The sequence below is a fragment of the Pleurodeles waltl genome, chromosome 7 (assembly GCF_031143425.1).
Source record: "Pleurodeles waltl isolate 20211129_DDA chromosome 7, aPleWal1.hap1.20221129, whole genome shotgun sequence".
NCBI classification, from domain to species: domain Eukaryota; kingdom Metazoa; phylum Chordata; class Amphibia; order Caudata; family Salamandridae; genus Pleurodeles; species Pleurodeles waltl.
Window position 1 is genome coordinate 701,470,391 of NC_090446.1, and position 27,099 is coordinate 701,497,489.

Sequence of the window (27,099 nt, forward strand, 5' to 3'; positions counted from 1 at the left end):
AGGATCTTGCTCAGGTGCCTTGTATTTCTTTAAGATCCTAGCCGGAGCTGATCTGAGGTTGGCTGGTGCTAAAAAGGTGTCCATGGTTGGTTGTAAAAGACCAGGCACCAGCGGTAACAATTTCTTTGAAACCACCCTGTGTTGCAGGGTTTCAAAGATCATGGATGAGGTTGAAGGCTCTGGGACCTCAATATTCAGCTTTTGTGCTCCCCTGAGAAGCACCTCGTTAAAAGTTGTGATATCGTTCACCGGGTAAACTCTAGCTGGTAAAGAATCCGTTAGGGTCGGGGAGTACTCTCTTACTGAAGACCCTGACGATGTGGACCAAGAAGGAGACCTTCTGCGATGGCGTGATTGTGATCTGGATCTTCTCTGGGAGCGTGACCTGCTCCGAGATGTTGTAGCGGCGCGTCGAGGCCTAGTGGCCAACTGGCAAGACGCAGAACGAGGCCGTCCTGCCCGCGCTGTTGGCGATGGTGTTCTCGGGAGAGAAGCCGAAAGGGAGTACATTACAGTATTGCGAGTCTGTAGAGGCAGTCGTCTTATTAAGGCTCTCCAACCACCTTGGCGACAAGTTGATGGGCGAGACATGCCCAGACGATGCAGCTCTCGACCGCCCAGATGAACCACTCCTTATGGAGACCACAGGAGTTGTTGGAGTGATCTTATCCGCCAGCAGTAGCCGACGCTCTTCTCCTTGTAAGATGGGCCAAACTTTTGTCGACGTCGACAGTTGCAACAACGTCGAAGGGAGTGACGTGGGTTGCTCTGGTCCCGACGTGGAGCGCCTCGATGGTGACCGGCGGTCCCTTGACCGCGACCTGCTCGACGTCGTGTGCCTCAGACGGCGGATGTCTTTGCTCTCGCTGTTGAGGCGATTTCAACGGCGTCTTTCGTGCAGCCGAGGGGTGCGAGTCCTTAGACAGCGAATGGGCACGCCGGTGCTGGTTCAACGTCAATCGGTGGGTTGCACTCGATCGAGATCTGCCCCTGTGGTGGCCATGTACCTTCGACGTCGTATCCCTCGACGGCGATCTATGGCGATGTGACGGTGGCAGCGATGATGTCAACGGGGAACAAACAGGTACCTTCCTACCTGCTGACGTCGATCTAGCCTGTCTCTCCTGAGAATGGCTTGTTGGCTGCCTGGGAAGCGAAGAGGACGATGTCTTCTGCCTCTCATGAAGACCATGAAGTCTGATCTTCTCCCTGTCCTTCAGAGTCCTTTTTGACATGTTTTTGCAGTGTCTGCAAGTGTCAGGGCAGTGACTCTGAGGCAAACACACAATGCAAAGAGTGTGGATCTGACTGGGCCTTCTTCCCACAGGAAGGTCACTTCACAAAAAGAGAAGGCATTTTCCAGCCAGGAAAAAGTTTCTTGACTCAGACAAAGGTGTAAAATGTCGAGTGAAAGGAGAAAAACGCTGTTTAAGTATTTTTCTGAGAAAAACTCAGAAAAACTGAGAGCTCAATGCTCAAGGATCCTCTCAGAAGAAGCCGGAAAAAAGAACTGACCTAACTGTGAACCAACTGTCACCTCTCCTTCACCCCTGAGGCATGGTGGGATACTGGAGGTGCTCAGGGTCTTAGTGCTCAGGGTCTTAAAGGCACGGTGCCAGAATTTTATGGTTCTCCTGTGTTAACCTGCATGCAGCCTATTCGCTAATAATGGTCCATTGTTTTCAATGCAGTTTTTTCTCTTTTTTCACTGATTTTGCTACTGCTTCTTTCACTGGGCCCAGCTTTGGGGCTTTGGAAAGTTTTTCTCTTATTGTAATGTTGAAAGAGTCTGATAAAAAAAAAAAAAAACTCCATAGAAATAAAGCATTTTAGCCTGTTTATGAATATAGTCTGCATTGCTGTTATACACACGTATACATGACTTTACTACTAAAAATGCTATTTATGGGAAATGGCACTTACCCAGTGTACATCTGTTCGTGGCATGAAACGCTGCAGATTCACATGCTTTGCACATCCCGCCATCTAGTGCTGGGCTCGGAGTGTTACAAGTTGTTTTTCTTCGAAGAAGTCTTTTGAGTCACAAGATCGAGGGACTCCTCCCCTTTCGGCTCCATTGCGCATGGGCGTCGACTTCATCTTAGATTGTTTTCCCCGCAGAAGGTGAGGTAGGAGTTGTGTATTATAGTAATAGTGCCCATGCAATGGAGTAAACATGTATGTACATAATGCAGTTTAAAGTGATATATTTACAAATTTACAAATGTTGAAGATCAACTTCAAAACGGCTACAGGCTTCCGGGGAGGCGGGTGGGCGCATGTGAATCTGCAGCGTTTCATGCCACGAACAGATGTACACTGATTAAGTGACATTTTCCGTTCGATGGCATGTGTAGCTGCAGATACACATGCTTTGCATAGACTAGTAAGCAGTTATCTCCCCAAAAGCGGTGGTTCAGCCTGTAGGAGTTGAAGTTGTTTAAAACAAAGTTCGTAGTACTGCTTGTCCTACTGTGGCTTGTTGTGCTGTTAACACATCCATGCAGTAGTGCTTGGTAAACGTATGAGGCGTAGACCATGTGGCTGCCTTACATATTTCAGTCATTGGAATGTTTCCTAGAAAGGCCATGGTAGCACCTTTCTTTCTAGTTGAGTGTGCCCTAGGTGTAATAGGCAGTTCTCTTTTTGCTTTGCGATAACAGGTTTGAATGCATTTAACTATCCATCTAGCAATGCCTTGTTTTGAAATTGGATTACCTGTATGAGGGTTTTGGAAAGCAACAAATAATTGTTTTGTTTTCCAAATTTGTTTTGTTCTGTCAATGTAGTACATTAACGCTCTTTTGATGCCTAATGTATGCATATGGTAAAAATTTAGGATTTGTCCGTAGAACTACTTTATGCTTGTGTATTTGAATAAATGGTTCTTGTATGGTAAATGCTTGGATTTCACTGACTCTTCTTAGAGATGTGATGGCAATTAGAAATGCAACTTTCAAAGTTAAATATTGCATTTCACATGAGTGCATGGGTTCAAATGGTGGCCCCATGAGTCGTGTTAAGACAATTTTGAGGTTCCACGAAGGAACTGGTGGTGTTCTTGGTGGTATAATTCTTTTTAGGCCTTCCATAAATGCTTTTATGACTGGTATCCTAAACAGTGAAGTTGAGTGGGTAATTTGCAGGTAAGCTGAAATTGCGGTAAGATGTATCTTAATGGATGAAAAAGCTAGTTTTGACTTTTGCAAATGTAGCAAATAGCTTACGATGTCTTTAGCAGATGCGTGTAAGGGTTGTATTTGATTATTATGGCAATAATAAACAAACCTTTTCCACTTATTTGCATAGCAATGTCTATTGGTTGGTTTTCTAGCTTGTTTTATGACTTCCATACATTCCTGTGTAAGGTCTAAATGTCCGAACTCTAAGACTTCAGGAGCCAAATTGCTAATTTCAGCGATGCTGGATTGGGGTGTCTGATCTGTTGATTGTGTTGAGTTAACAGATCTGGTCTGTTTGGTAGTTTGATATGAGGCACTACTGAGAGGTCTAGTAGTGTTGTATACCACGGTTGTCTTGCCCAAGTTGGTGCTATGAGCATGAGTTTGAGTTTGTTTTGGCTCAACTTGTTTACTAGATATGGAAGGAGTGGGAGAGGGGGAAAAGCGTATGCAAATATCCCTGACCAACTCATCCATAACGCATTGCCCAGAGACTGATCTTGTGGGTACCTGGATGCGAAGTTTTGGCATTTTCTGTTTTCTTTTGTTGCAAACAGGTCTATTTGTGGTGTTCCCCAATTTTGGAAGTAAGTGTGTAGTAGTTGGGGATGAATTTCCCATTCGTGGATTTGTTGGTGATCCCGAGAGAGATTGTCTGCTAATTGATTCTGTATCCCTGGAATGAACTGTGCTATTAGGCGAATGTGGTTGTGTATCGCCCAATGCCATATTTTCTGTGTCAGGAGACACAACTGTGTTGAGTGTGTTCCTCCCTGTTTGTTTAGGTAATACATTGTTGTCATGTTGTCTGTTTTGACAAGAATGTGTTTGTGGCTTATTATTGGTTGGAATGCTTTTAACGCTAGAAATACTGCTAGTAGTTCTAAGTGATTTATGTGAAACTGTTTTTGCCGAGAGTCCCATTGTCCCTGAATGCTGTGTTGATTGAGGTGTGCTCCCCATCCTATCATGGAGGCATCTGTAGTTATTACGTATTGAGGCACTGGGTCTTGAAAAGGCCGCCCTTGGTTTAAATTTATATTGTTCCACCATTAAAGCGAGGTGTATGTTTGGCGGTCTATCAACACTAGATCTAGAAATTGACCCTGTGCTTGTGACCATTGTGATGCTAGGCACTGTTGTAAGGGCCGCATGTGCAATCTTGCGTTTGGGACAATGGCTATGCATGAGGACATCATGCCTAGGAGTTTCATTACTATTTTGACTTGTATTCTTTGGTTTGGATACATGACCTGTATTACATTGTGAAATGCTTCTACTCTTTGTGGACTTGGAGTGGCAAACGCTTTTGGTGTGTCGATTGTTGCCTTTAAGTATTGCTGTGTTTGACACGGCTGAAGGTGTGACTGTGTAGTTGATTGAGAAACCTACTTTGTGTAGGGTTTCTATGACGTACTTTGTGTGTTGTAAACACCGTTCTAGTGTGTTGGTTTTGATTAATCAATCGTCTAGGTACGGGAACACATGTATTTGCTGTTTTCTGATATGCGCAGCTACTACTGCCAGGCATTTTGTAAAAACTCTTGGTGCAGTAGTTATTCCGAATGGCAACACCTTGAATTGGTAATGTACCCCTTGGAATACAAATCTTAGGTACTTTCTGTGTGAAGGATGTATTGGTATATGGAAATATGCATCCTTTAGGTCTAGTGTTGTCATGTAGTCTTGTTGTTTGAGCAGTGGGATTACGTCTTGTAATGTCACCATATGAAAGTGGTCTGATTTGATGTAGGTATTTATTGTTCTGAGATCTAATATAGGTCTCAGTGTTTTGTCCTTTTTGGGTATGAGAAAGTACAGAGAGTAAACTCCCGTTCCTTTCTGTAGAATTGGTATTAATTCTATTGCTCCTTTTTGTAGCAATGCCTGGACCTCTAGTCCTAGAAGATCCATGTGTTGTTTTGACATATTTTGTGTTTTCGGTGGAACGTTTGGAGGGAATTTGAGAAATTCTATGCAATAACTGTAAGGAAATGCCTCCTTGGCATGGTTGCCCCCTGACTTTTTGCCTTTGCTGATGCTATGTTTACAATTGAAAGTGTGCTGAGGCCTGCTAACCAGGCCCCAGCACCAGTGTTCTTTCCCTAACCTGTACTTTTGTATCCACAATTGGCAGACCCTGGCATCCAGATAAGTCCCTTGTAACTGGTACTTCTAGTACCAAGGGCCCTGATGCCAAGGAAGGTCTCTAAGGGCTGCAGCATGTCTTATGCCACCCTGGAGACCCCTCACTCAGCACAGACACACTGCTTGCCAGCTTGTGTGTGCTAGTGAGGACAAAACGAGTAAGTCGACATGGCACTCCCCTCAGGGTGCCATGCCAGCCTCTCACTGCCTATGCAGTATAGGTAAGACACCCCTCTAGCAGGCCTTACAGCCCTAAGGCAGGGTGCACTATACCATAGGTGAGGGTACCAGTGCATGAGCATGGTACCCCTACAGTGTCTAAACAAAACCTTAGACATTGTAAGTGCAGGGTAGCCATAAGAGTATATGGTCTGGGAGTCTGTCAAACACGAACTCCACAGCACCATAATGGCTACACTGAAAACTGGGAAGTTTGGTATCAAACTTCTCAGCACAATAAATGCACACTGATGCCAGTGTACATTTTATTGTAAAATACACCACAGAGGGCACCTTAGAGGTGCCCCCTGAAACTTAACCGACTATCTGTGTAGGCTGACTAGTTTTAGCAGCCTGCCACAAACCGAGACATGTTGCTGGCCCCATGGGGAGAGTGCCTTTGTCACTCTGAGGCCAGTAACAAAGCCTGCACTGGGTGGAGATGCTAACACCTCTCCCAGGCAGGAATTGTCACACCTGGCGGTGAGCCTCAAAGGCTCACCTCCTTTGTGCCAACCCAGCAGGACACTCCAGCTAGTGGAGTTGCCCGCCCCCTCCGGCCAGGCCCCACTTTTGGCGGCAAGGCCGGAGAAAATAATGAGAATAACAAGGAGGAGTCACTGGCCAGTCAGGACAGCCCCTAAGATGTCCTGAGCTGAGGTGACTCTAACTTTTAGAAATCCTCCATCTTGCAGATGGAGGATTCCCCCAATAGGATTAGGGATGTGACCCCCTCCCCTTGGGAGGAGGCACAAAGAGGGTGTACCCACCCTCAGGGCTAGTGGCCATTGGCTACTAACCCCCCAGACCTAAACACGCCCTTAAATTTAGTATTTAAGGGCTACCCTGAACCCTAGAAAATTAGATTCCTGCAACTACAAGAAGACGGACTGCCTAGCTGAAAACCCCTGCAGCGGAAGACCAGAAGACGACAACTGCCTTGGCTCCAGAAACTCACCGGCCTGTCTCCTGCCTTCCAAAGATCCTGCTCCAGCGACGCCTTCCAAAGGGACCAGCGACCTCGACATCCTCTGAGGACTGCCCCTGCTTCGAAAAGACAAGAAACTCCCGAGGACAGCGGACCTGCTCCAAGAAAAGCTGCAACTTTGTTTCCAGCAGCTTTAAAGAACCCTGCAAGCTCCCCGCAAGAAGCGTGAGACTTGCAACACTGCACCCGGCGACCCCGACTCGGCTGGTGGAGATCCGACACCTCAGGAGGGACCCCAGGACTACTCTGATACTGTGAGTACCAAGACCTGTCCCCCCTGAGCCCCCACAGCGCCGCCTGCAGAGGGAATCCCGAGGCTTCCCCTGACCGCGACTCTTTGAACCTAAAGTCCCGACGCCTGGGAGAGACCCTGCACCCGCAGCCCCCAGGACCTGAAGGACCGGACTTTCACTGGAGAAGCGACCCCCAGGAGTCCCTCTCCCTTGCCCAAGTGGAGGTTTCCCCGAGGAATCCCCCCCTTGCCTGCCTGCAGCGCTGAAGAGATCCCGAGATCTCTCATAGACTAACATTGCGAACCCGACGCTTGTTTCTACACTGCACCCGGCCGCCCCCGCGCTGCTGAGGGTGAAATTTCTGTGTGGACTTGTGTCCCCCCCGGTGCCCTACAAAACCCCTCTGGTCTGCCCTCCGAAGACGCGGGTACTTACCTGCAAGCAGACCGGAACCAGGGCACCCCCTTCTCTCCATTCTAGCCTATGTGTTTTGGGCACCACTTGGAACTCTGCACCTGACCGGCCCTGAGCTGCTGGTGTGGTGACTTTGGGGTTGCTCTGAACCCCCAACGGTGGGCTACCTTGGACCAAGAACTGAACCCTGTAAGTGTCCTACTTACCTGGTAAAACTAACAAAAACTTACCTCCCCCAGGAACTGTGAAAATTGCACTAAGTGTCCACTTTTAAAACAGCTATTTGTCAATAACTTGAAAAGTATACATGCAATTTTGATGATTTGAAGTTCCTAAAGTACTTACCTGCAATACCTTTCGAATGAGATATTACATGTTAAATTTGAACCTGTGGTTCTTAAAATAAACTAAGAAAAGATATTTTTCTATACACAAACCTATTGGCTGGATTTGTCTCTGAGTGTGTGTACCTCATTTATTGTCTATGTGTATGTACAACAAATGCTTAACACTACTCCTTGGATAAGCCTACTGCTCGACCACACTACCACAAAATAGAGCATTAGTATTATCTCTTTTTACCACTATTTTACCTCTAAGGGGAACCCTTGGACTCTGTGCATGCTATTCCTTACTTTGAAATAGCACATACAGAGCCAACTTCCTACATTGGTGGATCAGCGGTGGGGTACAAGACTTTGCATTTGCTGGACTACTCAGCCAATACCTGATCACACGACAAATTCCAAAATTGTCATTAGAAATTCATTTTTGCAATTTGAAATTTTTCTAAATTCTTAAAAGTCCTGCTAGGGCCTTGTGTGTTAAGTCCCTGTTTAGCATTTCTTTTAGAGTTTAAAAGTTTGTAAAAGTTTGAATTAGATTCTAGAACCAGTTGTAGATTCTTAAAAAGTATTCCAACTTTTAGAAGCAAAATGTCTAGCACAGATGTGACTGTGGTGGAACTCGACACCACACCTTACCTCCATCTTAAGATGAGGGAGCTAAGGTCACTCTGTAAAATAAAGAAAATAACAATGGGCCCCAAACCTACCAAAATACAGCTCCAGGAGCTTTTGGCAGAGTTTGAAAAGGCCAACCCCTCTGAGGGTGGCAACTCAGAGGAAGAGGATAGTGACTTGGAGGACAATTCCCCCCTACCAGTCCTATCTAGGGAGAACAGGGTCTCTCAAACCCTGACTCCAAAAATAATAGTCAGAGATGCTGGTTCCCTCACAGGAGAGACCAACACCTCTGAAATCACTGAGGATAACTCCAGTGAAGAGGACATCCAGTTAGCCAGGATGGCCAAAAGATTGGCTTTGGAAAGACAGATCCTAGCCATAGAGAGGGAAAGACAAGAGATGGGCCTAGGACCCATCAATGGTGGCAGCAACATAAATAGGGTCAGAGATTCTCCTGACATGTTGAAAATCCCTAAAGGGATTGTAACTAAATATGAAGATGGTGATGACATCACCAAATGGTTCACAGCTTTTGAGAGGGCTTGTGTAACCAGAAAAGTGAACAGATCTCACTGGGGTGCTCTCCTTTGGGAAATGTTCACAGGAAAGTGTAGGGATAGACTCCTAACACTCTCTGGACAAGATGCAGAATCTTATGACCTCATGAAGGGTACCCTGATTGAGGGCTTTGGATTCTCCACTGAGGAGTACAGGATTAGGTTCAGGGGGGCTCAAAAATCCTCGAGCCAGACCTGGGTTGACTTTGTTGACTACTCAGTGAAAACACTAGATGGTTGGATTCAAGGCAGTGGTGTAAGTAATTATGATGGGCTGTACAATTTATTTGTGAAAGAACACCTGTTAAGTAATTGTTTCAATGATAAACTGCATCAGCATCTGGTAGACCTAGGACCAATTTCTCCCCAAGAATTGGGAAAGAAGGCGGACCATTGGGTCAAGACAAGGGTGTCCAAGACTTCAACAGGGGGTGACCAAAAGAAAGGGGTCACAAAGACTCCCCAGCAGAAGGGTGATGAGACAACCAAAACTAAAAATAGTAAAGAGTCTTCTACAGGCCCCCAAAAACCTGCACAGGAGGGTGGGCCCAGAGCCTCTTCACAAAACAATGGGTACAAGGGTAAAAACTTTGATCCCAAAAAGGCCTGGTGTCATAGCTGTAAACAGCATGGACACCAAACTGGAGACAAGGCCTGTCCCAAGAAAGGTTCCACTCCAAACTCCCATCCAGGTAACACTGGTATGGCTAGTCTCCAAGTGGGATCAACAGTGTGCCCAGAGCAAATCAGGGTTCACACTGAAGCTACTCTAGTTTCTGAGGGTGGGGTGGATTTAGCCACACTAGCTGTCTGGCCGCCTAACATGCAAAAATACAGACAACAACTCTTAATTAATGGGACTAGAATAGAGGGCCTGAGGGATACAGGTGCCAGTGTCACCATGGTGACAGAGAAACTGGTTTCCCCTGGCCAATACCTGACTGGAAAAACTTACACAGTCACCAACGCTGACAATCAGAGAAAAGTACATCCCATGGCAATGGTTACTTTAGAATGGGGAGGGGTCAATGGCCTGAAACAGGTGGTGGTCTCCTCAAATATCCCAGTGGACTGTCTGCTTGGAAATGACCTGGAGTCCTCAGCATGGGCTGAGGTAGAACTAAAAACCCATGCAGCAATGCTGGGTATCCCTGAACTGGTGTGTGTGAAAACAAGAGCACAGTGCAAGGCACAGGGTGAACAAGTAGAGCTGGAGTCTGGAAGAATGGCCCAGCCTACCAAGAGGAAAGGAAAGTCAGTTGGGAAACCAACTGCAACACAGCAAAAGAAAGGGAACCTCTCTTCTCAGGAAGAAGTTCTGCCCTCTGAGGGAACTGAGCCTTTGGAGCTTGAACCTTATCAGGTTGAGCTCTTGGGCCCAGGGGGACCCTCAAGGGAGGAGCTGTGTAAGGGACAAGAAACCTGTCCCTCTCTTGAAGGCCTTAGGCAGCAAGCTGCTGAAGAGTCCAAAGGCAAGAAAAATGGAACGCATAGGGTCTATTGGGAAGATGGACTCCTGTACACTGAGGCCAGAGACCCCAAACCTGGTGCCACTAGGAGAGTGGTAGTGCTTCAGCTGTTCAGGAAGTTCATCCTAACATTGGCCCATGACATTCCCCTTGCTGGACATTTGGGACAAACCAAGACGTGGGAGAGGTTAGTCAACCACTTCTACTGGCCCAATATGTCCAACATGGTTAAGGAGTTTTGCCTCTCCTGCCCCACCTGTCAAGCCAGTGGTAAGACAGGTGGGCATCCAAAGGCCCCCCTCATTCCACTTCCAGTGGTGGGGGTTCCCTTTGAAAGAGTGGGTGTGGACATAGTTGGTCCACTAGAACCTCCCACAGCCTCAGGAAATATGTATATCCTGGTAGTAGTGGATCATGCTACCAGGTATCCTGAAGCTATTCCCCTTAGGTCGACTACTGCCCCTGCAGTAGCCAAGGCCCTCATTGGTATCTTTACCAGAGTGGGTTTCCCTAAGGAGGTGGTGTCTGACAGAGGTACCAACTTCATGTCAGCATACCTAAAGCACATGTGGAATGAGTGTGGAGTGACTTATAAATTCACTACACCATACCATCCACAAACTAATGGCTTGGTTGAGAGATTCAACAAGACATTAAAAGGCATGATCATGGGGCTCCCAGAAAAGCTCAAAAGGAGATGGGATGTCCTCTTGCCATGTCTGCTTTTCGCTTACAGAGAGGTGCCACAGAAGGGAGTAGGATTCTCACCCTTTGAACTTCTGTTTGGTCATCCTGTAAGGGGACCACTTGCCCTTGTTAAAGAAGGCTGGGAGAGACCTCTCCACGAGCCTAAACAGGACATAGTGGACTATGTACTTGGCCTTCGCTCTAGAATGGCAGAGTACATGGAAAAGGCAACCAAAAACCTTGAGGCCAGCCAACAGCTCCAGAAGTTTTGGTATGACCAAAAGGCTGCACTGGTTGAGTTCCAACCAGGGCAGAAAGTCTGGGTTCTGGAGCCTGTGGCTCCCAGGGCACTCCAGGACAAATGGAGTGGCCCTTACCCAGTACTAGAAAGGAAGAGTCAGGTCACCTACTTGGTGGACCTGGGCACAAGCAGGAGCCCCAAGAGGGTGATCCATGTAAACCGCCTTAAGCTCTTCCACGACAGGGCTGATGTCAATCTGTTGATGGTAACAGATGAGGATCAGGAGGCAGAGAGTGAACCTCTCCCTGATCTTCTGTCATCAGACCCAAAAGATGGTACAGTAGATGGAGTGATCTACTCAGACACCCTCTCTGGCCAACAGCAAGCTGATTGTAGGAGAGTCCTACAACAGTTTCCTGAGCTTTTCTCCCTAACCCCTGGTCAGACACCCCTGTGTACCCATGATGTGGACACAGGAGACAGCATGCCTGTCAAAAACAAAATCTTCAGACAGTCTGACCATGTTAAGGAAAGCATCAAGGTGGAAGTCCACAAGATGCTGGAATTGGGAGTAATTGAGCGCTCTGACAGCCCCTGGGCCAGCCCAGTGGTCTTAGTCCCCAAACCTCACACCAAAGATGGAAAGAAAGAGATGAGGTTTTGTGTGGACTACAGAGGGCTCAATTCTGTCACCAAGACAGATGCCCATCCAATTCCAAGAGCTGATGAGCTCATTGATAAATTAGGTGCTGCCAAATTTCTAAGTACCTTTGGCTTGACAGCAGGGTACTGGCAAATAAAAATGGCACCTGGAGCAAAAGAAAAGACAGCATTCTCCACACCTGATGGGCATTATCAGTTTACTGTTATGCCCTTTGGTTTAAAGAATGCCCCTGCCACCTTCCAAAGGTTGGTGAATCAAGTCCTTGCTGGCTTGGAGTCCTTTAGCACAGCTTATCTTGATGATATTGCTGTCTTTAGCTCCACCTGGCAGGATCACCTGGTCCACCTGAGGAAGGTTTTGAAGGCTCTGCAATCTGCAGGCCTCTCTATCAAGGCATCCAAATGCCAGATAGGGCAGGGAACTGTGGTTTACTTGGGCCACCTTGTAGGTGGAGGCCAAGTTCAGCCACTCCAACCCAAGATCCAGACCATTCTGGACTGGGTAGCTCCAAAAACCCAGACTCAAGTCAGGGCATTCCTTGGCTTGACTGGGTACTACAGGAGGTTTGTGAAGGGATATGGATCCATTGTGACAGCCCTCACTGAGCTCACCTCCAAGAAAATGCCCAAGAAAGTGAACTGGACTGTGGACTGCCAACAGGCCTTTGACACCCTGAAACAAGCAATGTGCTCAGCACCAGTTCTCAAAGCTCCAGATTATTCTAAGCAGTTCATTGTGCAGACTGATGCCTCTGAACATGGGATAGGGGCAGTTTTGTCCCAAACAAATGATGATGGCCTTGACCAGCCTGTTGCTTTCATTAGCAGGAGGTTACTCCCCAGGGAGCAGCGTTGGAGTGCCATTGAGAGGGAGGCCTTTGCTGTGGTTTGGTCCCTGAAGAAGCTGAGACCATACCTCTTTGGGACTCACTTCCTAGTTCAAACTGACCACAGACCTCTCAAATGGCTGATGCAAATGAAAGGTGAAAATCCTAAACTGTTGAGGTGGTCCATCTCCCTACAGGGAATGGACTTTATAGTGGAACACAGACCTGGGACTGCCCATGCCAATGCAGATGGCCTTTCCAGGTTCTTCCACTTAGAAAATGAAGACTCTCTTGGGAAAGGTTAGTCTCATCCTCTTTCGTTTGGGGGGGGGTTGTGTAAGGAAATGCCTCCTTGGCATGGTTGCCCCCTGACTTTTTGCCTTTGCTGATGCTATGTTTACAATTGAAAGTGTGCTGAGGCCTGCTAACCAGGCCCCAGCACCAGTGTTCTTTCCCTAACCTGTACTTTTGTATCCACAATTGGCAGACCCTGGCATCCAGATAAGTCCCTTGTAACTGGTACTTCTAGTACCAAGGGCCCTGATGCCAAGGAAGGTCTCTAAGGGCTGCAGCATGTCTTATGCCACCCTGGAGACCCCTCACTCAGCACAGACACACTGCTTGCCAGCTTGTGTGTGCTAGTGAGGACAAAACGAGTAAGTCGACATGGCACTCCCCTCAGGGTGCCATGCCAGCCTCTCACTGCCTATGCAGTATAGGTAAGACACCCCTCTAGCAGGCCTTACAGCCCTAAGGCAGGGTGCACTATACCATAGGTGAGGGTACCAGTGCATGAGCATGGTACCCCTACAGTGTCTAAACAAAACCTTAGACATTGTAAGTGCAGGGTAGCCATAAGAGTATATGGTCTGGGAGTCTGTCAAACACGAACTCCACAGCACCATAATGGCTACACTGAAAACTGGGAAGTTTGGTATCAAACTTCTCAGCACAATAAATGCACACTGATGCCAGTGTACATTTTATTGTAAAATACACCACAGAGGGCACCTTAGAGGTGCCCCCTGAAACTTAACCGACTATCTGTGTAGGCTGACTAGTTTTAGCAGCCTGCCACAAACCGAGACATGTTGCTGGCCCCATGGGGAGAGTGCCTTTGTCACTCTGAGGCCAGTAACAAAGCCTGCACTGGGTGGAGATGCTAACACCTCTCCCAGGCAGGAATTGTCACACCTGGCGGTGAGCCTCAAAGGCTCACCTCCTTTGTGCCAACCCAGCAGGACACTCCAGCTAGTGGAGTTGCCCGCCCCCTCCGGCCAGGCCCCACTTTTGGCGGCAAGGCCGGAGAAAATAATGAGAATAACAAGGAGGAGTCACTGGCCAGTCAGGACAGCCCCTAAGATGTCCTGAGCTGAGGTGACTCTAACTTTTAGAAATCCTCCATCTTGCAGATGGAGGATTCCCCCAATAGGATTAGGGATGTGACCCCCTCCCCTTGGGAGGAGGCACAAAGAGGGTGTACCCACCCTCAGGGCTAGTGGCCATTGGCTACTAACCCCCCAGACCTAAACACGCCCTTAAATTTAGTATTTAAGGGCTACCCTGAACCCTAGAAAATTAGATTCCTGCAACTACAAGAAGACGGACTGCCTAGCTGAAAACCCCTGCAGCGGAAGACCAGAAGACGACAACTGCCTTGGCTCCAGAAACTCACCGGCCTGTCTCCTGCCTTCCAAAGATCCTGCTCCAGCGACGCCTTCCAAAGGGACCAGCGACCTCGACATCCTCTGAGGACTGCCCCTGCTTCGAAAAGACAAGAAACTCCCGAGGACAGCGGACCTGCTCCAAGAAAAGCTGCAACTTTGTTTCCAGCAGCTTTAAAGAACCCTGCAAGCTCCCCGCAAGAAGCGTGAGACTTGCAACACTGCACCCGGCGACCCCGACTCGGCTGGTGGAGATCCGACACCTCAGGAGGGACCCCAGGACTACTCTGATACTGTGAGTACCAAGACCTGTCCCCCCTGAGCCCCCACAGCGCCGCCTGCAGAGGGAATCCCGAGGCTTCCCCTGACCGCGACTCTTTGAACCTAAAGTCCCGACGCCTGGGAGAGACCCTGCACCCGCAGCCCCCAGGACCTGAAGGACCGGACTTTCACTGGAGAAGCGACCCCCAGGAGTCCCTCTCCCTTGCCCAAGTGGAGGTTTCCCCGAGGAATCCCCCCCTTGCCTGCCTGCAGCGCTGAAGAGATCCCGAGATCTCTCATAGACTAACATTGCGAACCCGACGCTTGTTTCTACACTGCACCCGGCCGCCCCCGCGCTGCTGAGGGTGAAATTTCTGTGTGGACTTGTGTCCCCCCCGGTGCCCTACAAAACCCCTCTGGTCTGCCCTCCGAAGACGCGGGTACTTACCTGCAAGCAGACCGGAACCAGGGCACCCCCTTCTCTCCATTCTAGCCTATGTGTTTTGGGCACCACTTGGAACTCTGCACCTGACCGGCCCTGAGCTGCTGGTGTGGTGACTTTGGGGTTGCTCTGAACCCCCAACGGTGGGCTACCTTGGACCAAGAACTGAACCCTGTAAGTGTCCTACTTACCTGGTAAAACTAACAAAAACTTACCTCCCCCAGGAACTGTGAAAATTGCACTAAGTGTCCACTTTTAAAACAGCTATTTGTCAATAACTTGAAAAGTATACATGCAATTTTGATGATTTGAAGTTCCTAAAGTACTTACCTGCAATACCTTTCGAATGAGATATTACATGTTAAATTTGAACCTGTGGTTCTTAAAATAAACTAAGAAAAGATATTTTTCTATACACAAACCTATTGGCTGGATTTGTCTCTGAGTGTGTGTACCTCATTTATTGTCTATGTGTATGTACAACAAATGCTTAACACTACTCCTTGGATAAGCCTACTGCTCGACCACACTACCACAAAATAGAGCATTAGTATTATCTATTTTTACCACTATTTTACCTCTAAGGGGAACCCTTGGACTCTGTGCATGCTATTCCTTACTTTGAAATAGCACATACAGAGCCAACTTCCTACAATAACCATGCTGGATAATTGCCAATACCCAAGTGTCTGTTGTTATCTCCTCCCAATGTTTGTAAAAATTGCTTAGTCTCCTCCCCCCCCACAGGTGTTATGTGTTGGGGATTTGTGACTTGGAAGTCACTGCTTATTTTATGGAGCTTTGGAACTTCCCTCTATTCTTTTGGAATTGTCCCCCTCTATATTGTCCCTGAAAACTTCCCCGCTGATATTGACTTTGATAAGTGGGCCTTGTTTGTGAGGTTGTGGGTTCTGTAGCTTGTCCTCAAAACCCCCCTCTAAACTGTGTTTTGCTAAATGTGCCTCTGCTCTGTGGGGAGTAGAGTGCGCCCATGTCTTTGGCCGTATCCGTGTCTTTTTAAAAGTTTTTCTATAGCAGTGTCCACCTCCGGCCCAAACAACTGCTGTCCATTAAAAGGCATTGTAAAGAAATGGCTCCCTGTTGCAGTTACCCCCCACTTTTTGCCTGATACTGATGCTGACTTGACTGAGAAGTGTGCTGGGACCCTGCTAACCAGGCCCCAGCACCAGTGTTCTTTCACCTAAAATGTACTATTGTCTCTACAATTGGCACAACCCTGGCACCCAGGTAAGTCCCTTGTAACTGGTACCCCTGGTACCAAGGGCCCTGATGCCAGGGAAGGTCTCTAAGGGCTGCAGCATGTCTTATGCCACCCTAGGGACCCCTCACTCAGCACAGACACACTGCTTGCCAGCTTGTGTGTGCTGGTGGGGAGAAAATGACTAAGTCGACATGGCACTCCCCTCAGGGTGCCATGCCAACCTCACACTGCCTGTGGCATAGGTAAGTCACCCCTCTAGCAGGCCTTACAGCCCTAAGGCAGGGTGCACTATACCACAGGTGAGGGCATATGTGCATGAGCACTATGCCCCTACAGTGTCTAAGCAAAACCTTAGACATTGTAAGTGCAGGGTAGCCATAAGAGTATATGGTCTGGGAGTCTGTCAAAAACGAACTCCACAGCTCCATAATGGCTACACTGAATACTGGGAAGTTTAGTATCAAACTTCTCAGAATAATAAACCCACACTGATGCCAGTGTTGGATTTATTAAAAAATGCACACAGAGGGCATCTTAGAGATACCCCCTGTAATTTACCCAATTGTTCAGTGCAGGACTGACTGGTCTGTGCCAGCCTGCTGCTGAGAGACGAGTTTCTGACCCCATGCGGTGAGAGCCTTTGTGCTCTCTGAGGACAGAAACAAAGCCTGCTCTGGGTGGAGGTGCTTCACACCTCCCCCCTGCAGGAACTGTAACACCTAGCAGTGAGCTTCAAAGGCTCAAGCTTCGTGTTACAATGCCCCAGGGCACTCCAGCTAGTGGAGATGCCCGCCCCCTGGACCCAGCCCCCACTTTTGGCAGCAAGTCCAGGAAAGATAATGAGAAAAACAAGGAGGAGTCACTGGCCAGTCAGGACAGCCCCTAAGGTGTCCTGAGCTGAGGTGTAGGAAGTTGGCTCTGTATGTGCTATTTCAAAGTAAGGAATAGCATGCACAGAGTCCAAGGGTTCCCCTTAGAGGTAAAATAGTGGTAAAAAGAGATAATACTAATGCTCTATTTTGTGGTAGTGTGGTCGAGCAGTAGGCTTATCCAAGGAGTAGTGTTAAGCATTTGTTGTACATACACAAGACAATAAATGAGGTACACACACTCAGAGACAAATCCAGCCAATAGGTTTTTATATAGAAAAATATCTTTTCTTAGTTTATTTTAAGAACCACAGGTTCAAATTCTACATGTAATATCTCATTCGAAAGGTATTGCAGGTAAGTACTTTAGGAACTTCAAATCATCAAAATTGCATGTATACTTTTCAAGTTATTGACAAATAGCTGTTTTAAAAGTGGACACTTAGTGCAATTTTCACAGTTCCTAGGGGAGGTAAGTATTTGTTAGATTAACCCGGTAAGTAAGACACTTACAGGGCTCAGTTCTTGGTCCAAGGTAGCCCACCGTTGGGGGTTCAGAGCAACCCCAAAGTCACCACACCAGCAGCTCAGGGCCGGTCAGGTGCAGAGTTCAAAGTGGTGCCCAAAACACATAGGCTAGAACGGAGAGAAGGGGGGTGCCCCGGTTCCGGTCTGCTTGCAGGTAAGTACCCGCGTTTTCGGAGGGCAGACCAGGGGGGTTTTGTAGGGCACCGGGGGGGACACAAGTCCACACAGAAATTTCACCCTCAGCAGCGCGGGGGCGGCCGGGTGCAGTGTAGGAACAGGCGTCGGGTTCGCAATGTTAGTCTATGAGAGATCTCGGGATCTCTTCAGCGCTGCAGGCAGGCAAGGGGGGGATTCCTCGGGGAAACCTCCACTTGGGCAAGGGAGAGGGACTCCTGGGGGTCACTTCTCCAGTGAAAGTCCGGTCCTTCAGGTCCTGGGGGCTGCGGGTGCAGGGTCTCTCCCAGGCGTCGGGACTTTAGGTTCAAAGAGTCGCGGTCAGGGGAAGCCTCGGGATTCCCTCTGCAGGCGGCGCTGTGGGGGCTCAGGGGGGACAGGTTTTGGTACTCACAGTATCAGAGTAGTCCTGGGGTCCCTCCTGAGGTGTCGGTTCTCCACCAGCCGAGTCGGGGTCGCCGGGTGCAGTGTTGCAAGTCTCACGCTTCTTGCGGGGAGCTTGCAGGGTTCTTTAAAGCTGCTGGAAACAAAGTTGCAGCTTTTCTTGGAGCAGGTCCGCTGTCCTCGGGAGTTTCTTGTCTTTTCGAAGCAGGGGCAGTCCTCAGAGGATGTCGAGGTCGCTGGTCCCTTTGGAAGGCGTCGCTGGAGCAGGATCTTTGGAAGGCAGGAGACAGGCCGGTGAGTTTCTGGAGCCAAGGCAGTTGTCGTCTTCTGGTCTTCCGCTGCAGGGATTTTCAGCTAGGCAGTCCTTCTTCTTGTAGTTGCAGGAATCTAATTTTCTAGGGTTCAGGGTAGCCCTTAAATACTAAATTTAAGGGCGTGTTTAGGTCTGGGGGGTTAGTAGCCAATGGCTACTAGCCCTGAGGGTGGGTACACCCTCTTTGTGCCTCCTCCCAAGGGGAGGGGGTCACAATCCTAACCCTATTGGGGGAATCCTCCATCTGCAAGATGGAGGATTTCTAAAAGTTAGAGTCACCTCAGCTCAGGACACCTTAGGGGCTGTCCTGACTGGCCAGTGACTCCTCCTTGTTATTCTCATTATTTTCTCCGGCCTTGCCGCCAAAAGTGGGGCCTGGCCGGAGGGGGCGGGCAACTCCACTAGCTGGAGTGTCCTGCTGGGTTGGCACAAAGGAGGTGAGCCTTTGAGGCTCACCGCCAGGTGTGACAATTCCTGCCTGGGAGAGGTGTTAGCATCTCCACCCAGTGCAGGCTTTGTTACTGGCCTCAGAGTGACAAAGGCACTCTCCCCATGGGGCCAGCAACATGTCTCGGTTTGTGGCAGGCTGCTAAAACTAGTCAGCCTACACAGATAGTCGGTTAAGTTTCAGGGGGCACCTCTAAGGTGCCCTCTGTGGTGTATTTTACAATAAAATGTACACTGGCATCAGTGTGCATTTATTGTGCTGAGAAGTTTGATACCAAACTTCCCAGTTTTCAGTGTAGCCATTATGGTGCTGTGGAGTTCGTGTTTGACAGACTCCCAGACCATATACTCTTATGGCTACCCTGCACTTACAATGTCTAAGGTTTTGTTTAGACACTGTAGGGGTACCATGCTCATGCACTGGTACCCTCACCTATGGTATAGTGCACCCTGCCTTAGGGCTGTAAGGCCTGCTAGAGGGGTGTCTTACCTATACTGCATAGGCAGTGAGAGGCTGGCCTGGCACCCTGAGGGGAGTGCCATGTCGACTTACTCGTTTTGTCCTCACTAGCACACACAAGCTGGCAAGCAGTGTGTCTGTGCTGAGTGAGAGGTCTCCAGGGTGGCATAAGACATGCTGCATCCCTTAGAGACCTTCCTTGGCATCAGGGCCCTTGGTACTAGAAGTACCAGTTACAAGGGACTTATCTGGATGCCAGGGTCTGCCAATTGTGGATACAAAAGTACAGGTTAGGGAAAGAACACTGGTGCTGGGGCCTGGTTAGCAGGCCTCAGCACACTTTCAATTGTAAACATAGCATCAGCAAAGGCAAAAAGTCAGGGGGCAACCATGCCAAGGAGGCATTTCCTTACACAACCCCCCCCCAAACGAAAGAGGATGAGACTAACCTTTCCCAAGAGAGTCTTCATTTTCTAAGTGGAAGAACCTGGAAAGGCCATCTGCATTGGCATGGGCAGTCCCAGGTCTGTGTTCCACTATAAAGTCCATTCCCTGTAGGGAGATGGACCACCTCAACAGTTTAGGATTTTCACCTTTCATTTGCATCAGCCATTTGAGAGGTCTGTGGTCAGTTTGAACTAGGAAGTGAGTCCCAAAGAGGTATGGTCTCAGCTTCTTCAGGGACCAAACCACAGCAAAGGCCTCCCTCTCAATGGCACTCCAACGCTGCTCCCTGGGGAGTAACCTCCTGCTAATGAAAGCAACAGGCTGGTCAAGGCCATCATCATTTGTTTGGGACAAAACTGCCCCTATCCCATGTTCAGAGGCATCAGTCTGCACAATGAACTGCTTAGAATAATCTGGAGCTTTGAGAACTGGTGCTGAGCACATTGCCTGTTTCAGGGTGTCAAAGGCCTGTTGGCAGTCCACAGTCCAGTTCACTTTCTTGGGCATTTTCTTGGAGGTGAGCTCAGTGAGGGCTGTCACAATGGATCCATATCCCTTCACAAACCTCCTGTAGTACCCAGTCAAGCCAAGGAATGCCCTGACTTGAGTCTGGGTTTTTGGAGCTACCCAGTCCAGAATAGTCTGGATCTTGGGTTGGAGTGGCTGAACTTGGCCTCCACCTACAAGGTGTCCCAAGTAAACCACAGTTCCCTGCCCTATCTGGCATTTGGATGCCTTGATAGAGAGGCCTGCAGACTGCAGAGCCTTCAAAACCTTCCTCAGGTGGACCAGGTGATCCTGCCAGGTGGAGCTAAAGACAGCAATATCATCAAGATAAGCTGTGCTAAAGGACTCCAAGCCAGCAAGGACTTGATTCACCAACCTTTGGAAGGTGGCAGGGGCATTCTTTAAACCAAAGGGCATAACAGTAAACTGATAATGCCCATCAGGTGTGGAGAATGCTGTCTTTTCTTTTGCTCCAGGTGCCATTTTTATTTGCCAGTACCCTGCTGTCAAGTCAAAGGTACTTAGAAATTTGGCAGCACCTAATTTATCAATGAGCTCATCAGCTCTTGGAATTGGATGAGCATCTGTCTTGGTGACAGAATTGAGCCCTCTGTAGTCCACACAAAACCTCATCTCTTTCTTTCCATCTGTGGTGTGAGGTTTGGGGACTAAGACCACTGGGCTAGCCCAGGGGCTGTCAGAGCGCTCAATGACTCCCAATTCCAGCATCTTGTGGACTTCCACCTTGATGCTTTCCTTAACATGGTCAGACTGTCTAAAGATTTTGTTCTTGACAGGCATGCTGTCTCCTGTGTCCACATCATGGGTACACAGGTGTGTCTGACCAGGGGTTAAGGAGAAGAGTTCAGGAAACTGTTGTAGGACTCTCCTACAATCAGCTTGCTGTTGGCCAGAGAGGGTGTCTGAGTAGATCACTCCATCTACTGTACCATCTTTTGGGTCTGATGACAGAAGATCAGGGAGAGGTTCACTCTCTGCCTCCTGATCCTCATCTGTTACCATCAACAGATTGACATCAGCCCTGTCGTGGAAGAGCTTAAGGCGGTTTACATGGATCACCCTTTTGGGGCTCCTGCTTGTGCCCAGGTCCACCAAGTAGGTGACCTGACTCTTCCTCTCTAGTACTGGGTAAGGGCCACTCCATTTGTCCTGGAGTGCCCTGGGAGCCACAGGCTCCAGAACCCAGACTTTCTGCCCTGGTTGGAACTCAACCAGTGCAGCCTTTTGGTCATACCAAAACTTCTGGAGCTGTTGGCTGGCCTCAAGGTTTTTGGTTGCCTTTTCCATGTACTCTGCCATTCTAGAGCGAAGGCCAAGTACATAGTCCACTATGTCCTGTTTAGGCTCATGGAGAGGTCTCTCCCAGCCTTCTTTAACAAGGGCAAGTGGTCCCCTTACAGGATGACCAAACAGAAGTTCAAAGGGTGAGAACCCTACTCCCTTCTGTGGTACTTCCCTGTAAGCGAAAAGCAGACATGGCAGGAGGACATCCCATCTCCTTTTGAGTTTTTCTGGGAGCCCCATGATCATGCCCTTTAATGTCTTGTTGAATCTCTCAACCAAGCCATTAGTTTGTGGATGGTATGGTGTAGTGAATTTATAAGTCACTCCACACTCATTCCACATGTGCTTTAGGTATGCTGACATGAAGTTGGTACCTCTGTCAGACACCACCTCCTTAGGGAAACCCACTCTGGTAAAGATACCAATGAGGGCCTTGGCTACTGCAGGGGCAGTAGTCGACCTAAGGGGAATAGCTTCAGGATACCTGGTAGCATGATCCACTACTACCAGGATATACATATTTCCTGAGGCTGTGGGAGGTTCCAGTGGACCAACTATGTCCACACCCACTCTTTCAAAGGGCACCCCCACCACTGGAAGTGGAATGAGGGGGGCCTTTGGATGCCCACCTGTCTTACCACTGGCTTGACAGGTGGGGCAGGAGAGGCAAAACTCCTTAACCATGTTGGACATATTGGGCCAGTAGAAGTGGTTGACTAACCTCTCCCACGTCTTGGTTTGTCCCAAATGTCCAGCAAGGGGAATGTCATGGGCCAATGTTAGGATGAACTCTCTGAACAGCTGAGGCACTACCACTCTCCTAGTGGCACCAGGTTTGGGGTCTCTGGCCTCAGTGTACAGGAGCCCATCTTCCCAATAGACCCTATGTGTTCCATTTTTCTTGCCTTTGGACTCTTCAGCAGCTTGCTGCCTAAGGCCTTCAAGAGAGGGACAGGTTTCTTGTCCCTTACACAGCTCTTCCCTTGAGGGTCCCCCTGGGCCTAAGAGCTCAACCTGATAAGGTTCAAGCTCCAAAGGCTCAGTTCCCTCAGAGGGCAGAACTTCTTCCTGAGAAGAGAGGTTCCCTTTCTTTGGCTGTGTTGCAGTTGGTTTCCCAACTGACTTTCCTGTTCTCTTGGTAGGCTGGGCCATTTTTCCAGACTCCAGCTCTACTTTTTCACCCTGTGCCTTGCATTGTGCTCTTGTTTTCACACACACCAGTTCAGGGATACCCAGCATTGCTGCATGGGTTTTTAGCTCTACCTCAGCCCATGCTGAGGACTCCAGGTCATTTCCAAGCAGACAGTCCACTGGGATATTTGAGGAGACCACCACCTGTTTCAGGCCATTGACCCCTCCCCATTCTAAAGTAACCATTGCCATGGGATGTACTTTTCTCTGATTGTCAGCGTTGGTGACTGTGTAAGTTTTTCCAGTCAGGTATTGGCCAGGGGAAACCAGTTTCTCTGTCACCATGGTGACACTGGCACCTGTATCCCTCAGGCCCTCTATTCTAGTCCCATTAATTAAGAGTTGCTGTCTGTATTTTTGCATGTTAGGCGGCCAGACAGCTAGTGTGGCTAAATCCACCCCACCCTCAGAAACTAGAGTAGCTTCAGTGTGGACCCTGATTTGCTCTGGGCACACTGTTGATCCCACTTGGAGACTAGCCATACCAGTGTTACCTGGATGGGAGTTTGGAGTGGAACCTTTCTTGGGACAGGCCTTGTCTCCAGTTTGGTGTCCATGCTGTTTACAGCTATGACACCAGGCCTTTTTGGGATCAAAGTTTTTACCCTTGTACCCATTGTTTTGTGAAGAGGCTCTGGGCCCACCCTCCTGTGCAGGTTTTTGGGGGCCTGTAGAAGACTCTTTACTATTTTTAGTTTTGGTTGTCTCATCACCCTTCTGCTGGGGAGTCTTTGTGACCCCTTTCTTTTGGTCACCCCCTGTTGAAGTCTTGGACACCCTTGTCTTGACCCAATGGTCCGCCTTCTTTCCCAATTCTTGGGGAGAAATTGGTCCTAGGTCTACCAGATGCTGATGCAGTTTATCATTGAAACAATTACTTAACAGGTGTTCTTTCACAAATAAATTGTACAGCCCATCATAATTACTTACACCACTGCCTTGAATCCAACCATCTAGTGTTTTCACTAAGTAGTCAACAAAGTCAACCCAGGTCTGGCTCGAGGATTTTTGAGCCCCCCTGAACCTAATCCTGTACTCCTCAGTGGAGAATCCAAAGCCCTCAATCAGGGTACCCTTCATGAGGTCATAAGATTCTGCATCTTGTCCAGAGAGTGTGAGGAGTCTATCCCTACACTTTCCTGTGAACATTTCCCAAAGGAGAGCACCCCAGTGAGATCTGTTCACTTTTCTGGTTACACAAGCCCTCTCAAAAGCTGTGAACCATTTGGTGATGTCATCACCATCTTCATATTTAGTTACAATCCCTTTGGGGATTTTCAACATGTCAGGAGAATCTCTGACCCTATTTATGTTGCTGCCACCATTGATGGGTCCTAGGCCCATCTCTTGTCTTTCCCTCTCTATGGCTAGGATCTGTCTTTCCAAAGCCAATCTTTTGGCCATCCTGGCTAACTGGATGTCCTCTTCACTGGAGTTATCCTCAGTGATTTCAGAGTTGTTGGTCCCTCCTGTGAGGGAACCAGCATCTCTGACTATTATTTGTGGAGTCAGGGCTTGAGAAGCCCTGCTCTCCCTAAGTAGGACTGGAGGGGGGGAATTTCCCTCCAAGTCACTATCTTCCTCCTCTGAGTTGCCATCCTCAGAGGGGTTGGCCTTTTCAAACTCTGCCAAAAGCTCCTGGAGCTGTACTTTGGTAGGTTTGGGGCCCATTGCTATTTTCTTTAGTTTACAGAGTGACCTTAGCTCTCTCATCTGTAGATGGAGGTAAGGTGTGGTGTCGAGTTCCACCACATTCACATCTGTGCTAGACATTATGCTTCTAAAAGTTGGAATACTTTTTAAGAAACTAAAACTGGTTCTAGAATCTAATTCAAACTTTTAACAAACTTTTAAACTCTAAAAGAAATGCTAAACAGGATCTAACACAAGGCCCTAGCAGGTCTTTTAAGAATTTAGAAAACTTTTCAAATTGCAAAAATCAATTTCTAATGACAATTTTGGAATTTGTCGTGTGATCAGGTATTGGCTGAGTAGTCCAGCAAATGCAAAGTCTTGTACCCCACCGCTGATCCACCAATGTAGGAAGTTGGCTCTGTATGTGCTATTTCAAAGTAAGGAATAGCATGCACAGAGTCCAAGGGTTCCCCTTAGAGGTAAAATAGTGGTAAAAAGAGATAATACTAATGCTCTATTTTGTGGTAGTGTGGTCGAGCAGTAGGCTTATCCAAGGAGTAGTGTTAAGCATTTGTTGTACATACACAAGACAATAAATGAGGTACACACACTCAGAGACAAATCCAGCCAATAGGTTTTTATATAGAAAAATATCTTTTCTTAGTTTATTTTAAGAACCACAGGTTCAAATTCTACATGTAATATCTCATTCGAAAGGTATTGCAGGTAAGTACTTTAGGAACTTCAAATCATCAAAATTGCATGTATACTTTTCAAGTTATTGACAAATAGCTGTTTTAAAAGTGGACACTTAGTGCAATTTTCACAGTTCCTAGGGGAGGTAAGTATTTGTTAGATTAACCCGGTAAGTAAGACACTTACAGGGCTCAGTTCTTGGTCCAAGGTAGCCCACCGTTGGGGGTTCAGAGCAACCCCAAAGTCACCACACCAGCAGCTCAGGGCCGGTCAGGTGCAGAGTTCAAAGTGGTGCCCAAAACACATAGGCTAGAACGGAGAGAAGGGGGGTGCCCCGGTTCCGGTCTGCTTGCAGGTAAGTACCCGCGTTTTCGGAGGGCAGACCAGGGGGGTTTTGTAGGGCACCGGGGGGGACACAAGTCCACACAGAAATTTCACCCTCAGCAGCGCGGGGGCGGCCGGGTGCAGTGTAGGAACAGGCGTCGGGTTCGCAATGTTAGTCTATGAGAGATCTCGGGATCTCTTCAGCGCTGCAGGCAGGCAAGGGGGGGATTCCTCGGGGAAACCTCCACTTGGGCAAGGGAGAGGGACTCCTGGGGGTCACTTCTCCAGTGAAAGTCCGGTCCTTCAGGTCCTGGGGGCTGCGGGTGCAGGGTCTCTCCCAGGCGTCGGGACTTTAGGTTCAAAGAGTCGCGGTCAGGGGAAGCCTCGGGATTCCCTCTGCAGGCGGCGCTGTGGGGGCTCAGGGGGGACAGGTTTTGGTACTCACAGTATCAGAGTAGTCCTGGGGTCCCTCCTGAGGTGTCGGTTCTCCACCAGCCGAGTCGGGGTCGCCGGGTGCAGTGTTGCAAGTCTCACGCTTCTTGCGGGGAGCTTGCAGGGTTCTTTAAAGCTGCTGGAAACAAAGTTGCAGCTTTTCTTGGAACAGGTCCGCTGTCCTCGGGAGTTTCTTGTCTTTTCGAAGCAGGGGCAGTCCTCAGAGGATGTCGAGGTCGCTGGTCCCTTTGGAAGGCGTCGCTGGAGCAGGATCTTTGGAAGGCAGGAGACAGGCCGGTGAGTTTCTGGAGCCAAGGCAGTTGTCGTCTTCTGGTCTTCCGCTGCAGGGATTTTCAGCTAGGCAGTCCTTCTTCTTGTAGTTGCAGGAATCTAATTTTCTAGGGTTCAGGGTAGCCCTTAAATACTAAATTTAAGGGCGTGTTTAGGTCTGGGGGGTTAGTAGCCAATGGCTACTAGCCCTGAGGGTGGGTACACCCTCTTTGTGCCTCCTCCCAAGGGGAGGGGGTCACAATCCTAACCCTATTGGGGGAATCCTCCATCTGCAAGATGGAGGATTTCTAAAAGTTAGAGTCACCTCAGCTCAGGACACCTTAGGGGCTGTCCTGACTGGCCAGTGACTCCTCCTTGTTATTCTCATTATTTTCTCCGGCCTTGCCGCCAAAAGTGGGGCCTGGCCGGAGGGGGCGGGCAACTCCACTAGCTGGAGTGTCCTGCTGGGTTGGCACAAAGGAGGTGAGCCTTTGAGGCTCACCGCCAGGTGTGACAATTCCTGCCTGGGAGAGGTGTTAGCATCTCCACCCAGTGCAGGCTTTGTTACTGGCCTCAGAGTGACAAAGGCACTCTCCCCATGGGGCCAGCAACATGTCTCGGTTTGTGGCAGGCTGCTAAAACTAGTCAGCCTACACAGATAGTCGGTTAAGTTTCAGGGGGCACCTCTAAGGTGCCCTCTGTGGTGTATTTTACAATAAAATGTACACTGGCATCAGTGTGCATTTATTGTGCTGAGAAGTTTGATACCAAACTTCCCAGTTTTCAGTGTAGCCATTATGGTGCTGTGGAGTTCGTGTTTGACAGACTCCCAGACCATATACTCTTATGGCTACCCTGCACTTACAATGTCTAAGGTTTTGTTTAGACACTGTAGGGGTACCATGCTCATGCACTGGTACCCTCACCTATGGTAT

At 48.6% G+C, this 27,099-nt stretch overlaps 1 protein-coding gene across 1 annotated transcript in view; it reads right to left on the reverse strand.

Moving 5' to 3' along the window:
* The window catches only part of HSPA4 (heat shock protein family A (Hsp70) member 4), a 506,168-nt gene that overhangs the window by 318,826 nt on the left and 160,243 nt on the right, over window positions 1–27,099 (reverse strand). The gene's annotated exons all lie outside the window — the stretch shown is intronic.